A 12,335-nucleotide genomic window follows, 5' to 3' on the forward strand; every position below is an offset into this window, starting at 1 on the left:
TGCTAGCATTTCATTTTAACTACTTTAATGCATGCATTTCAAACACAGTAGCTTATTCTGTTTCCCCCGAGGCATGGGAGGGTGACGGCGGGGGGGATACTGTTCCCCCGGGGCATGGGAGGGTGACGGCGGGGGGGGGGAATACTGTTCCCCCGGGGCATGGGAGGGTGACGGCGGGGGGGATACTGTTCCCCCCGGGCATGGGAGGGTGAGGGCGGGGGGGGATACTGTTCCCCCGGGGAATGGGAGCGTGAGGGCGGGTGGATACTTGTGAGGGTCTGTTTGGTTTTGTTTCAGTTTGTTTTGTTTACTGTTTTGTCTCTTATTTTATCTCCTATGTTTTGTTTGTGGTCATGTATGTCTTGTATTTTAAAATGGAAAAAACCTATGAAAAATATATTTAAAAAATAAATGAGTTCAAATTAATAGCCGATCTACGAGCTCACAATGTCTCGATGTAGTTGAACCATTTTAAAAGGTTTTTTTTTAAATAGTAAAAAATGGCTAATTAGTTTAGACATAATTAAGGGATAAGGGTGGCGCAAAGATGGAGCCCTCATTATGTAGATTAACTAATGCAGATGTAATAATATCCCATTTTGGGGCGGGAACCCCTTTTGGTTGAGTCGAGTTAAAGATCTACAGTATGAGGGTCCATTTGGTTACCATCACTCCATCATTTAGCTGCATGGGGGACCACCTGGAACCCCCTCGTGGACCGCTGGTGGTCCCCGGGCCACTGGTTGAGGAGGACTTAAACAGTTGATTAGATTATAACAAGCAGAATGTGTTGAACACACGGCCATCTGTCTCTGCTTCCAGACCAACACAGTGTTGGCCCTCAGACTGAGTTCTCACATTGTGTACTCGAGACGAGTGGAAGTACAAAAGTATGGGCATTAAAATGTACTTAAAGTAGCCAAAAGTAGAAAAAACAAGTTTTCAAAAATGTATACCAAAATCTTCTGCAGATCTACTTGTAGATTTTTTCAAATGGCCGAAATGTATATATAAAGATCTTAAGTGGTTTGTGTATGTTTAGTAATAGAGATCTAAATCTAACAACGTTTTCAAAAGATCTGAGTGCAATTAGAGTACAATCTTTTCCTCAGAGATGTAATGGAGTAGAAGTAAAGCAAGTATTGACAATTGAAATACAATACCTCAACATTGTACTCAAGTACAGTACTTAAGTAAATGTACTTAGTTACTTTCCACCAGTGGCGTTCACACAGAGGAGTTCAGAAACTGTGGCCAGGATCGTGTAAAAAAGAGTGGAAGCAAATTAGATCAAGGATCCTTGACTAGAACATCTGTTACTGAATAGAAAGCATGCTCTTATAGAGGCCGCTTTATTTGGGAGATGTTTGACATCCAGAGTGTTACGGTCACTTTGAACCCAATGTGATTCATGATGTAAACTAAACTACTTCACTGCATCTCTTGTTTCAGTTGTCGTGGTTCCCCAAATGTCTCAGCTCGAACCTAAACGGACCGGAGTCCCTCCTGTGTGAGTCTCAACACAACCGTCTATTATAACTAAAAATACATTGCATGGATGCACCTGGGACGTATCCTCAGTGATGTATCCTGAGGTCAACGGGGTTTCGGGTCTACCAACATCATACCCCTCACTCAGGCGACCCAGCCGGGGTTGATCAAATCCCGACTTACGTCCCAGTAGCTATACCCTCGATCAGACCATCAGGGAATGAGAAAGGCCACACAATCCGTTGATCCGGAACTACTCTGCCGGGACTGGGGAGAACCAAATTCTGGCGCGTGGAAGGACTAGGCTCTGTGGGTTGACTCCTGTCCGGGCCCCTCCTACGTCTCACCAGGTCCACTCCTGCTTTCACCAGGCCCAGGACCTGTGTGTTAGACCAGACTCCCAGCACCAGGCACTCCATTCAGGAATGGTGGATTATAATGGCCCTCCTAAAGGCCTGCACCAAGGTTTGTTGGGCATTTTACATTGAACAAATGTGTTTATAAATCTCCACTATCTATTGAAAAATAGCAGATCTACAAGCTCGTAGAAACTCGGTGCTTGTATACCTGCTATTGTTGAAAAATCGTGAAAATGTAGGCGCAATTAAGTCTTTGAATATCTACTTAACCCTAACCTCAGTAAAGCTATGCCTGCCCGGGAGCGAATCAGACACATGGTAAGGCGTTGGTGGGATTCATAATCGCGTGCCACATGTTACTGTAGCAGTTGTTGAATGTTTTCCTGCGTTCTCCCATAAAATACATAGTATGTATAAGGACACAACAATGGGTTAAAGTCTCACCTTTATTATTTAAGTTGTAAATCATGTTGTTTGGGAAATGTTTGACACTAAGTTGTTTTATGGTTACCACATGCAGTGGTAAACATGGTGCACATGGTTCTGGCCAGTGGGAAAGGACCCGATTGTAGCATCAGGCTGCCCTTTATAGTGCCTGACTCCATTGTAGGGAGCACGCTCAGACTGTCCCACTGGATCAGACCAGAGCCTGCATCTAATAGAAGATTTGCGACATTGAGGGGGCAGAAACCGAGCGCTGTTCATGCAGTCTGAACTGAGACAAGCTGGAGTTGGAAATACATTGTTTTCAACGAGGGCGACGTAAATAAGAGCTATTTTAAGCATGTGTGCAACATGACAACTGTTTTAAAGTATTGTACAGTAACAACTAAAGTCTCTGTAATGTTTATGTTGTACTATTACTACAAAACAATCTAAAATAAATGGATTTAAGATCATTAAAGCTGGGCTGGTGCCCTGAGTCCAATGCATTTCTGCCTACTTCCACTCCTCCAATTGGTTGTCCCCATGCTCAATGCGTAGTCTATGTAGGAGAGCCGCCATTGGACTGAAGCCCCATGAAGTGAACGCAGTTTGCGTAACTCTGTCTTATACTCTATGGCTCTGGATCAGACCATCTGTAGGTTTTTGTAAATAAATATGTGAATTGTGTGAATTATTGTGGATAAATATTATGTATAATGTGCAACGCTTTAAAGGGATAAGCTGTGTGTAATACTTGCCATTAATATAGTGGTTGCAACTGTATTAATTGATTGCCCGAGTCCCGTGGTGGGAGTTCTGCTCTGGTCATTTTGTTTGGGGGCACAAGGGGCCACGCAGTAAAAGTAAATTAATACACAAAACTAACGTAATTTGTATTGTTGACCTATATTTCTAAAATATTAGCGCAACTTTCGTTCAACTTTGTCCCCTCTATCACACAGAACTATTTTTGGGCGTAGTGATATGGACACAAAAAACATACACAAAACTCTTAAACTCAGGGAGTCCCTGAGGATCATTAAGGACCAACACACACCCCCATAACGTCTGTGTGCAGGCTGCTGCCCTCAGGGAAGAGAAGAGGTACTGTACCAGAGTATCAAAGCCAATACAAGCAGACTGAAGAACAGTTTTCTCCCCCAGGCTGTATAGGCTAAGACTGCTTAACAAGCCCACATGAACATTTCCATGGTATCACGGCCTTGTTATTTTAAACTTTTTAAAACTCTTTAGACTTAAGTATCGTTATTTATTCACTGTACTTGTGTCCTTACCCATTCTGAATATATGAATTCACAGCAAATGATTTTCAGTGTGGGTAATCTATCTAATAATTTAGCGATCGCTCGCTCTCACAACTCAAGTTACGCGGAAAAGTGTGTCCCAGTATTAATCTGTGTCCATCCCAACATGCATTTCACTGGTGACCCGGGAAGCCGTCCCAACATGCATTCTAACTCTGACTGGCCGAGCAAAATATTAGATAGATTGTGCATGGAGCATCAACCAACCCATATTTTTCACAATGCATTGTCTCCTACACATTCTGTGTAACATGTGTCAGCTACACATACTGTGTACCAGGTGTCAGCTACACATTGTGTGTACCATGTGTCAGCTACACATTAAGTGTACCATGTGTCAGATACACATTGTGTACCATGTGTCAGATACACATTATGTGTACCATGTGTCAGCTACACATTCTGTGTACCATGTTTTACTCCTTCAACATTGAAGAGAGACAGCATGAAGGAATGAATCCACACTAAAAAGACCTTTAACCCATTTAGACCTGAGGACGATTCTAGTTCTACAAATGCCTCCTGAATCCTGATCCTATCGGTCTTTCTCAAACTACAGTACTTGTGTCAAGGACACAACAACTGAATCCAAAGTAAAAAAAATACCTTTAATTCCACACAGCAACTAGATCTGTATAAAGGAATGAATCCAAACCAAATGGACCTTTAAGTCTGCTATAGACACACAACAACTGAAGGAATGAATCCAAACCAAATGGACCTTTAAGTCTGCTATAGACACAACTCTTCCCTGCAGTCAGAGACAGCACTAAGACAGCTATAGGGAGATAAAAAGCACCGACAACAACTAGAGATAAGAAGAAGGAACTCAACATTCCTTCAATAAATACTAAGTACAACTCCTGCTAGTAAGAAAGATAAAGAATATACAGAATACAGCGCTGTTAAAGATTAATTAGAAACGTTATTGTGGAATTATAAGAGTCTGTTTACCTGTTGTTGTGACATGAAGTCAGTTCTTTTCTGTGTTGGTCTGAAGTCTGACACTCACACACACACCCTCTCTCTCTCTCTCTCTCTGCTTCTATCAGTAGCACCAGAACACCCCCCCCCCCCCCACACACACACACACAAACACACCCCGCCCCTCTGCTTGAGACGATTTTGCATGAAGTGCTTCCACTGCACTTATGCAACTACTACTACTACTGTGTGTGTGTGTGTGTGTGTGTGTGTGTGTGTGTGTGTGTGTGTGTGTGTGTGTGTGTGTGTGTGTGTGTGTGCACGCGTCAGTGGTGTACACTTTAGACCAGGGGTGTCCAAAGTGCGGAACTCGGGCCAAATTCTATACGGTCCGCAACTGCAGTTCAATTATGAACTGCAGTTGAGTGAGTATTTCCAATACTTTTACTTCTACTACATTTCAGAGGCAAATATTATTTCAGCTCACAACGCGCGTTGTGAGCTTGTAGATCTGCTATTTTCAGCATGCAACCCAGTGTAAAACGACTTATACTGGATCTCTTGTCCTCTAGTCCCTTCCTAACATTTCTAGTTTTTTGAGTGGTGCAACCACTCCAAGGAACAACAATCAATGTCACTATGGGACAATGTGACTATGTTGCTATGGGACTTCAAAATGTTTGCTTTTAAAAAAGAAACATACACTATATATTACTGAAAGATATGCACAAAAAACAGTTTTTCCCCCTTTTTTAAACTGCAGATATACATATATATATATATATATATATATATGCAGATATACACGCCCAGATCTGCCATTTTTCATCAGAAACAGTATTAAATAATGATGTATTACTAGTGTCTACCAGATCGACACCCTAGTAGTCCATACTGACGTGATTGGCTGCTTCTAGCCAATGGGACGACAAGCAACGGCAATGCTGCCTTTATAGGCAATGGGAACCAATGGGAAGGGGAGGGGCAAATATCCATGGCACCGATGGCAGCAAAGCAGACAGACATAAGGCTCAGGCACGTCTTCGCGCACAGCCGCGTCAGAAGAACCTGACGGCCGCCCGACGTCAACCCCGGCTTTTTAGACAGCTGGTAGACGGAAAAGAAGCTCCGCCTCCGCGGCTGACTGACGCGGAGGAGGAGAGCGTTTCCGGGAATCTGTCCGTCGCGTCTTGTCAGCCGCGGAGGTGGAGCTTCTTTTCCATCCAACGCGCGCCGCATACTACACTTATTTGACACGTATTTGAAATGTTCGCACGTCACTCCATATAACTTCAAACCAAAAACTAAAATATGCTGCCAAAAACAACGTGTGTGCCTGGAGAATACGCTCCAAATTAATTCATATGCCAACTTTATTACAACTGTTCTCACAGCATACCGTAAACATTTCGTGGCTCACATCAAAGAGCAGTATCAGTTCAACTGGGGTGAGACATGCTGTAGATCACATGCATTCTATGTAGAGAATGTCATTTTATTGAGTTTGCAAACTCACGTGCGCGCACACACACACACACACACACACACACACACAGGAGTAGGCTATGTTTACAAACCAGCTAATCCCACCTGTTACATGGTGGGGCCTTATCTCCAGGACGCAAGCGCACACGCACACGCACACGCACACACACACACACACACACACACACACACACACACACACACACACACACACACACACACACACACACACACACACACACACACACACACACACACACACACACACACACAGCGGCTCTGGGTGCTGCTGGAGTGTTGCCATTTCTGTTTATCATAACACACAGAACTCCATTATGTACGTGTGTACTTCTGTAATCCACGTTACTCGAGAACCATTTGCTCCACCGACTTAAAATTCAAACACTGAGGTTATAGGTGACGTCGACACACCATTCAGCAGGTCACCCATTTCACTGTAACACTGAGGTTATAGGTGACGTCGACACACCATTCAGCAGGTCACACATTTCACTGTAACACTGAGGTTATAGGTGACGTCGACACACCATTCAGCAGGTCACACATTTCACTGTAACACTGAGGTTATAGGTGACGTCTACACACCATTCAGCAGGTCACCCATTTCACTGTAACACTGAGGTTATAGGTGACGTCGACACACCATTCAGCAGGTCACCCATTTCACTGTAACACTGAGGTTATAGGTGACGTCGACACACCATTCAGCAGGTCACCCATTTCACTGTAACACTGAGGTTATAGGTGACGTCGACACACCATTCAGCAGGTCACACGTTGTACCATAACGCGGGCCGTGCTGGAGCGACCGTTTGGGAGTGGAATTCAGTGTCTCCTCTCCTCTCCTCAAATGGCATTGAAAGTTCAGCCATTTTACTTAATTTGCTGACTTTCTTTTAATAGATCTTCATAAACGTTTTATGACATTGATTTTCATTTATTTTTATGTTTAGTTTTTCTTAGGTTTTATGACCTCAATACAGCTTCAGTTCTTAAACATGAACCGGGTGTCAATCATAAAGGACTTTGATTGATTGATTGATTGTGAAAGCTAATCTTTATCAGGTGTGTTGTAAAGATTTCATCAACAACATGACAGTGTCAATGAGTCTCATGCTGGTATAAATATAAATAATATTTGATCTTGTTTTTTTATTTTTTATTATGTGATTAAAGTTCACTTGGACACAAAAACAAAACAGAACTAATGAATGTAACCGTTTATATAATAATAGTTGTATTTAATTTCACACCAAAGAAATGAACTCCACTTACTCGGAGACTGTGGCTCCATCTTCTGGCTTGTCGTCGTAACTGCTTGCATCATGCTGAAAACTGAAAAGTTTATGCAAAAGAAGTTCAGTTATTATCTTATTATTAATATTAAGTGCAACAATCACAACAACTATACTCAGGGCTAAAGGGTGTGCAACCACAACGCAATGTGAGTGTCCGTCCGTCTCCCCGCGCTTCTTAATCCAAACGAGAATTAGATAGGTATGTTTTGTTTAAATTGGCATTGACAAGGACAGCTACGCTGTGCAGTGTAGGGTCCGTGTAGGACCACAATGGAACATCTGCAGTTACTAGGACGACGGAGACGCAATTTCAAGTTGATCTGATTTCATGTTAATCTTTGTCACCAATGGTGAATGAATGGTGACAGGCAACAAGCCACGTAGCTAAGAGAGCTAACTCCCTTTGGAGGAGCGAGTTACAATAATATTACTGCTGCTAGTATCAACTACTGCTTAGTGCTTGTTTAGAATCATTTATCTTATATACAAGTGAAAAGGTGTACCCATACTCATTCTTCATGCTCTATCTCCGACCGAACCACACTTTTACCACACATCTCTATATGCAAAATAAATTCGCCACCCTCCCCGAACTGACATAGCCTATTTTTTAGCCGTTCAAGTTTCTTATTTACTCTGCAAATATTACTTTTATGAAAATCACGATCGAGCCAGCAGATAAACGGGTGCCACAACACGCCGAGAAACAAGGAATTTAACCACGCTACTTGCATACACTGCAACTCGCTTACAATTCGCAAACCTGGCAACACTGCCTGCCTCTTACGTCACCAGCTCTGCTCCTCCTGGCCTCCGTAGTCCGTCGCGCTCACAATCTGTCGCAGCCATCTTGCTTTTCTTTTGGATGGGCGAGTGGACATTTAATGCTAATAAATTAATTATAGGTCCAGCAAGCAAATCATGATGGTCTGATTGTGCTCAATAGGTCACAATAACATTCCGAAATTAGGTGTTGTGTTTTGAATGGCATTTTCCCCAGTAGTAGTTGCATATCTATCTCAGCTTTTGCCTGATAGCACACATGCTAACGTCAGCAGCCATAGCAACATACAGTGTGCGCAGACATAACATGAGTTGTTTACAACACAAACACACGGCCTTTTCACCACGCAATACACACAACAGCTCGGGAGTTATTAAACCGAACGTGGACGCTGTTTCAGTGTTACATTTGCTGCGCATATCGGAATAATTGTAACGGCATGCATGATAAATGTAACAACGCTAAAAAACACCATTAAACATATCGTTTTCACCTTAAAGCTATTACATTTCATTGAAGCAACTCCTTAGCATTGTTTTCATACCATGGATGTGATAAGATAATGTATCAAACATAAGGGAAATATTAAATAGGATCGGGTGTACCAGTTTGGCCATTTCTTTTTTTTCAATGGGGCAATACATTGATTAAACAAACGTTTGATTGATTGAGTTGTACAACGTTATACAACCCTAAACTAATTTTAGAATACACTACACAATACAATACAAATTTAGAACATATTTTGCACGTTCCATTTTTTTACTCAGAGATCCCTTTAGCTACACATGTAATATTTCCAGGCAACGGACCTACACATGTCAGCTACCATAAACCACTTCAAGTTATTAGGACGAAATAACTGACAGGAGTGACGGTGCTGTGCTGTGAGTAAACTAATAGGGGAGAGCCGCCAAGGATGTAACATTTTGCACGTTTCATTCTTTTACTCAGAGATCCGTTTAGCTACACATGTAATATTTTCAGGCAACGGACCTACACATGTCAGCTACCATAAACCACTTCAAGTTATTTTTTTGATAAAACAGGTCGGGAGTTATTCAACCGAACGTGGACGCTGTTTCAGTGTTACATTTGCTGCGCATATCGGATCAATTGTAACGGCATGCATGATAAATGTAACAACGCTAAAAAACACCATTAAACATATCGTTCTCAGCTTAAAGCAATTACATTTCATTGAAGCAACTCCTTAGCATTGTTTTTATACCATGGATGTGATAAGAAAATGTATCAAACATAAGGGAAATATTAAATAGTATCGGGTGTACCATGAGTACCAGTTTGGCCATTTCTTTTTTTTCAATGGGGCAATACATTGATTAAACAAACGTTTGATTGATTGAGTTGTACAACGTTATACAACCCTAAACTAATTTCAGAATACACTACACGATACAATACCATTTCAGAACATATAATATTGGCCAATATGTCAAATATGTAAATATTACATATAATGGCATTGAATGGAAGCGGACCATTTGTAACACATGTTACAAATGACCCGCTTTTGCAAGTTTTCTTTGCAGTTGCTTACAGACCAGAATGAACGTGAATTCCGTCTAAACACGATGCAAACTAATGAAGAACATAAGCATGAACACATCCATGTGGATTTTTATTCACCAACACCAAAGACAAAAATTGTACCACACATATACTCCAGGTGTAAAATTAGACGCATTTTGAAGGTAAACACTTCAAACTTCAAACTCCTGGCCACGTAGAGTACGTTGCTGTACACATACTGACGCGATGGCGTCATGGTGGCGTTGACCAATCAAGATATAACGTCCATGTTACAACCGTGAAGCGTTACAACCTTGGCGGCTCTCCCCTACATTTGTTACTAACATTAGGTTGTGGCGAAGTAGACACGTGGCCAGCAGATACTGTGTTTTGGACAAACAGGCTAGGTATTGGTGTTGATTTGGGTCAACTGGACAAACAGCGTGGTGTTGTTTTGTGTCTGTGTTTGTGTTGGAGCGCCTCAGTGTGGCCGTACAGGTCATGTGCAACCTCTTCCACAGAGAGATGGAGACACTAAATCTCAGCTGGACAAACATGTTTGCATGCATGCATCGCTGCCTTGCATGCTGTGTGCTACTGTTGAGTCTGTCACTTACTTTGACTGATTTATGGCATTGTCTTTCTGTTAAAATCCAACTATGTTAATTTAAGAACTCTGGGCATATAGGTCATTGTTTATTCACTGTGCACACGTGTAGCCTATTGTATGTCAGACTGTATGTCTGTCCCACAGTCACAATCCTTTAGTACTTAGGCTGTGGAAATATTCAGGACAAAACAATGGTACATTTCCAATAACCCATTCGTTACTACATGTGGAGTCAACTCCCGCCATTTATTTCTTCCCATAGTGCGTGGCAAAGTCGCTCTGGGATGAGTGCGCGCGTAGCGCGCACGAAATTCTAGTAACTAACAAGCAGAAATGAGAGAAATACTCGTCATGTTGTTCCATGTTAAAAGATGAGTCAAGTCAAGATACATGTAGTAAGAACAACTTACAAGCTGTGAATCAGTTCATATCTTACCTGCTGTGTTTCAGGGTTGATATGCTTACGTTTTACTTTTATTAAAGTGTTTTCAAATTTGCAAACAGCTAGCTGTGTGTCTGTGTGTGTGTACTGTGTGTGTGTGTGCGTAAGGGTTATGCGCATGCGCACTAGCCCTGCTGGAGCGTGCACTGTGCACGTACCATAAACGGTCACTAGGGGGAGCCATTATACAGTGTAATACAGTGGGGAGCAGCTATGGAACTGAAAACTCTCCCATAGAGATTTACTGAAATATTTATTGCGAACGCACTGAGCACTTACTATGAGAACTAGCAGATCATGTCTGTCTGTCTGTCTGTCTGTCTGTCTGTCTGTCTGTCTGTCTGTGTGTGTGTGTCCTTTGTGCCCATATATGGATCTGAGTGATTTGTTTGTCATTGATGCAACACACTCCATATTTGGACGTATAGCTGCTTTGGGGACTCCTTATATGGTTATGGCTGAGTCATGGTGAATTGTTATTGCAATTTACGATCTGCGTTCGCTTCCCGCGTTTGCGCGTCTTACTCGTTTATATAAATTAGCCTATAGAATCAATCCATGCAGGATCCTGGTGAGTCATGACCATAACACCTCTGATTCTGTGAGAAAACAAACAAGATTGTATATTGAATTATTATGATGAATAAATGCTCTTTGTTTAGCATTTTTTCATTTTCATTTATTCACAGAATAAAAGGATTTATGGTCATTCCAGGATCCTGGAACTTTGGAAGGCTTGATTCTAGGCTTAAAATAATTGCGTTCGCAATAAAAAGTATCCATATATGGAGCTGGCCTGTTCTGACATCACAACACTCCATATTTGGGCATGCCTGACACAGAACTCCATATATGGGCATAAAAGGGACACAGACAGATGGGTGGAACAGGTACTCTGACACGGGTACAACGGGTATTGCATAGCCAGGTGGGACTTGGATCTCCAACTTCCATCTTTACCGACTCGGTGCTACAGACATGCTTTCTTCATGCATGAGTGTCCAAGTCGCTCCTTTACACCTGACAGGGAGGAGTTACCCTGGTTGGACGTAGCGAGTGGAAGGAACACGTTATTCCAACCAGCTCCTTTCCCTTCCATCAGGGGCCCCCCGGCTGGCAAGGGGGAGGAAGTTTAGAGACCAGGATTACTGCATGTTTTCTGTGAGGGTACCACTACCTACCCTCGGGGACACGGGGAGAACATGTGAGGGTACCAACCCTAGGGGACACGGGGAGAACATGTGAGGGTACCTACCATAGGGGACACGGGGAGAACATGTGAGGGTACCTACCCTATAGGGACACGGGGAGAACATGTGAGGTTACCTACCCTATAGGGACACGGGGAGAACATGTGAGGGTACCTACTACCTACCCTAGGGGACACGGGGAGAACATGCAAACTCCACACAGAAAGGCCCTTTCGCCAACCCCGCCCTCGGGTATGGGCACTGATGGTGTGTGTGTGTGTGTGTGTGTGTGTGTGTGTGTGTGTGCGTGCGCGCATGTGTTTTCAAGAAGAGACCCCCACACAGCTGCCACACACACTCACACACACACACACACACACCCTGAGGGCTTCTGGATACGACCCCCCCCCCCCTTCCTATACCCATCCCGCTGCTGTTAAGTAAGAC

General features: G+C 42.8%; 1 protein-coding gene across 1 annotated transcript in view; it reads right to left on the reverse strand.

Moving 5' to 3' along the window:
• LOC308324633 (uncharacterized protein) overlaps nucleotides 1–4,638 on the reverse strand; it is a 40,174-nt gene extending 35,536 nt beyond the window's left edge. Inside the window, exon 1 of the mRNA XM_080776828.1 lies at nucleotides 4,556–4,638. The gene's annotated coding sequence lies outside the window, so the exon portion shown is untranslated. The remainder of the gene's footprint in view (nucleotides 1–4,555) is intronic.
• Between the last annotated feature and the right edge of the window lie 7,697 nt (nucleotides 4,639–12,335).

This window comes from Protomyctophum bolini, assembly GCF_963924005.1.
Source record: "Protomyctophum bolini genome assembly, chromosome: 11".
NCBI classification, from domain to species: Eukaryota; Metazoa; Chordata; class Actinopteri; order Myctophiformes; family Myctophidae; genus Protomyctophum; species Protomyctophum bolini.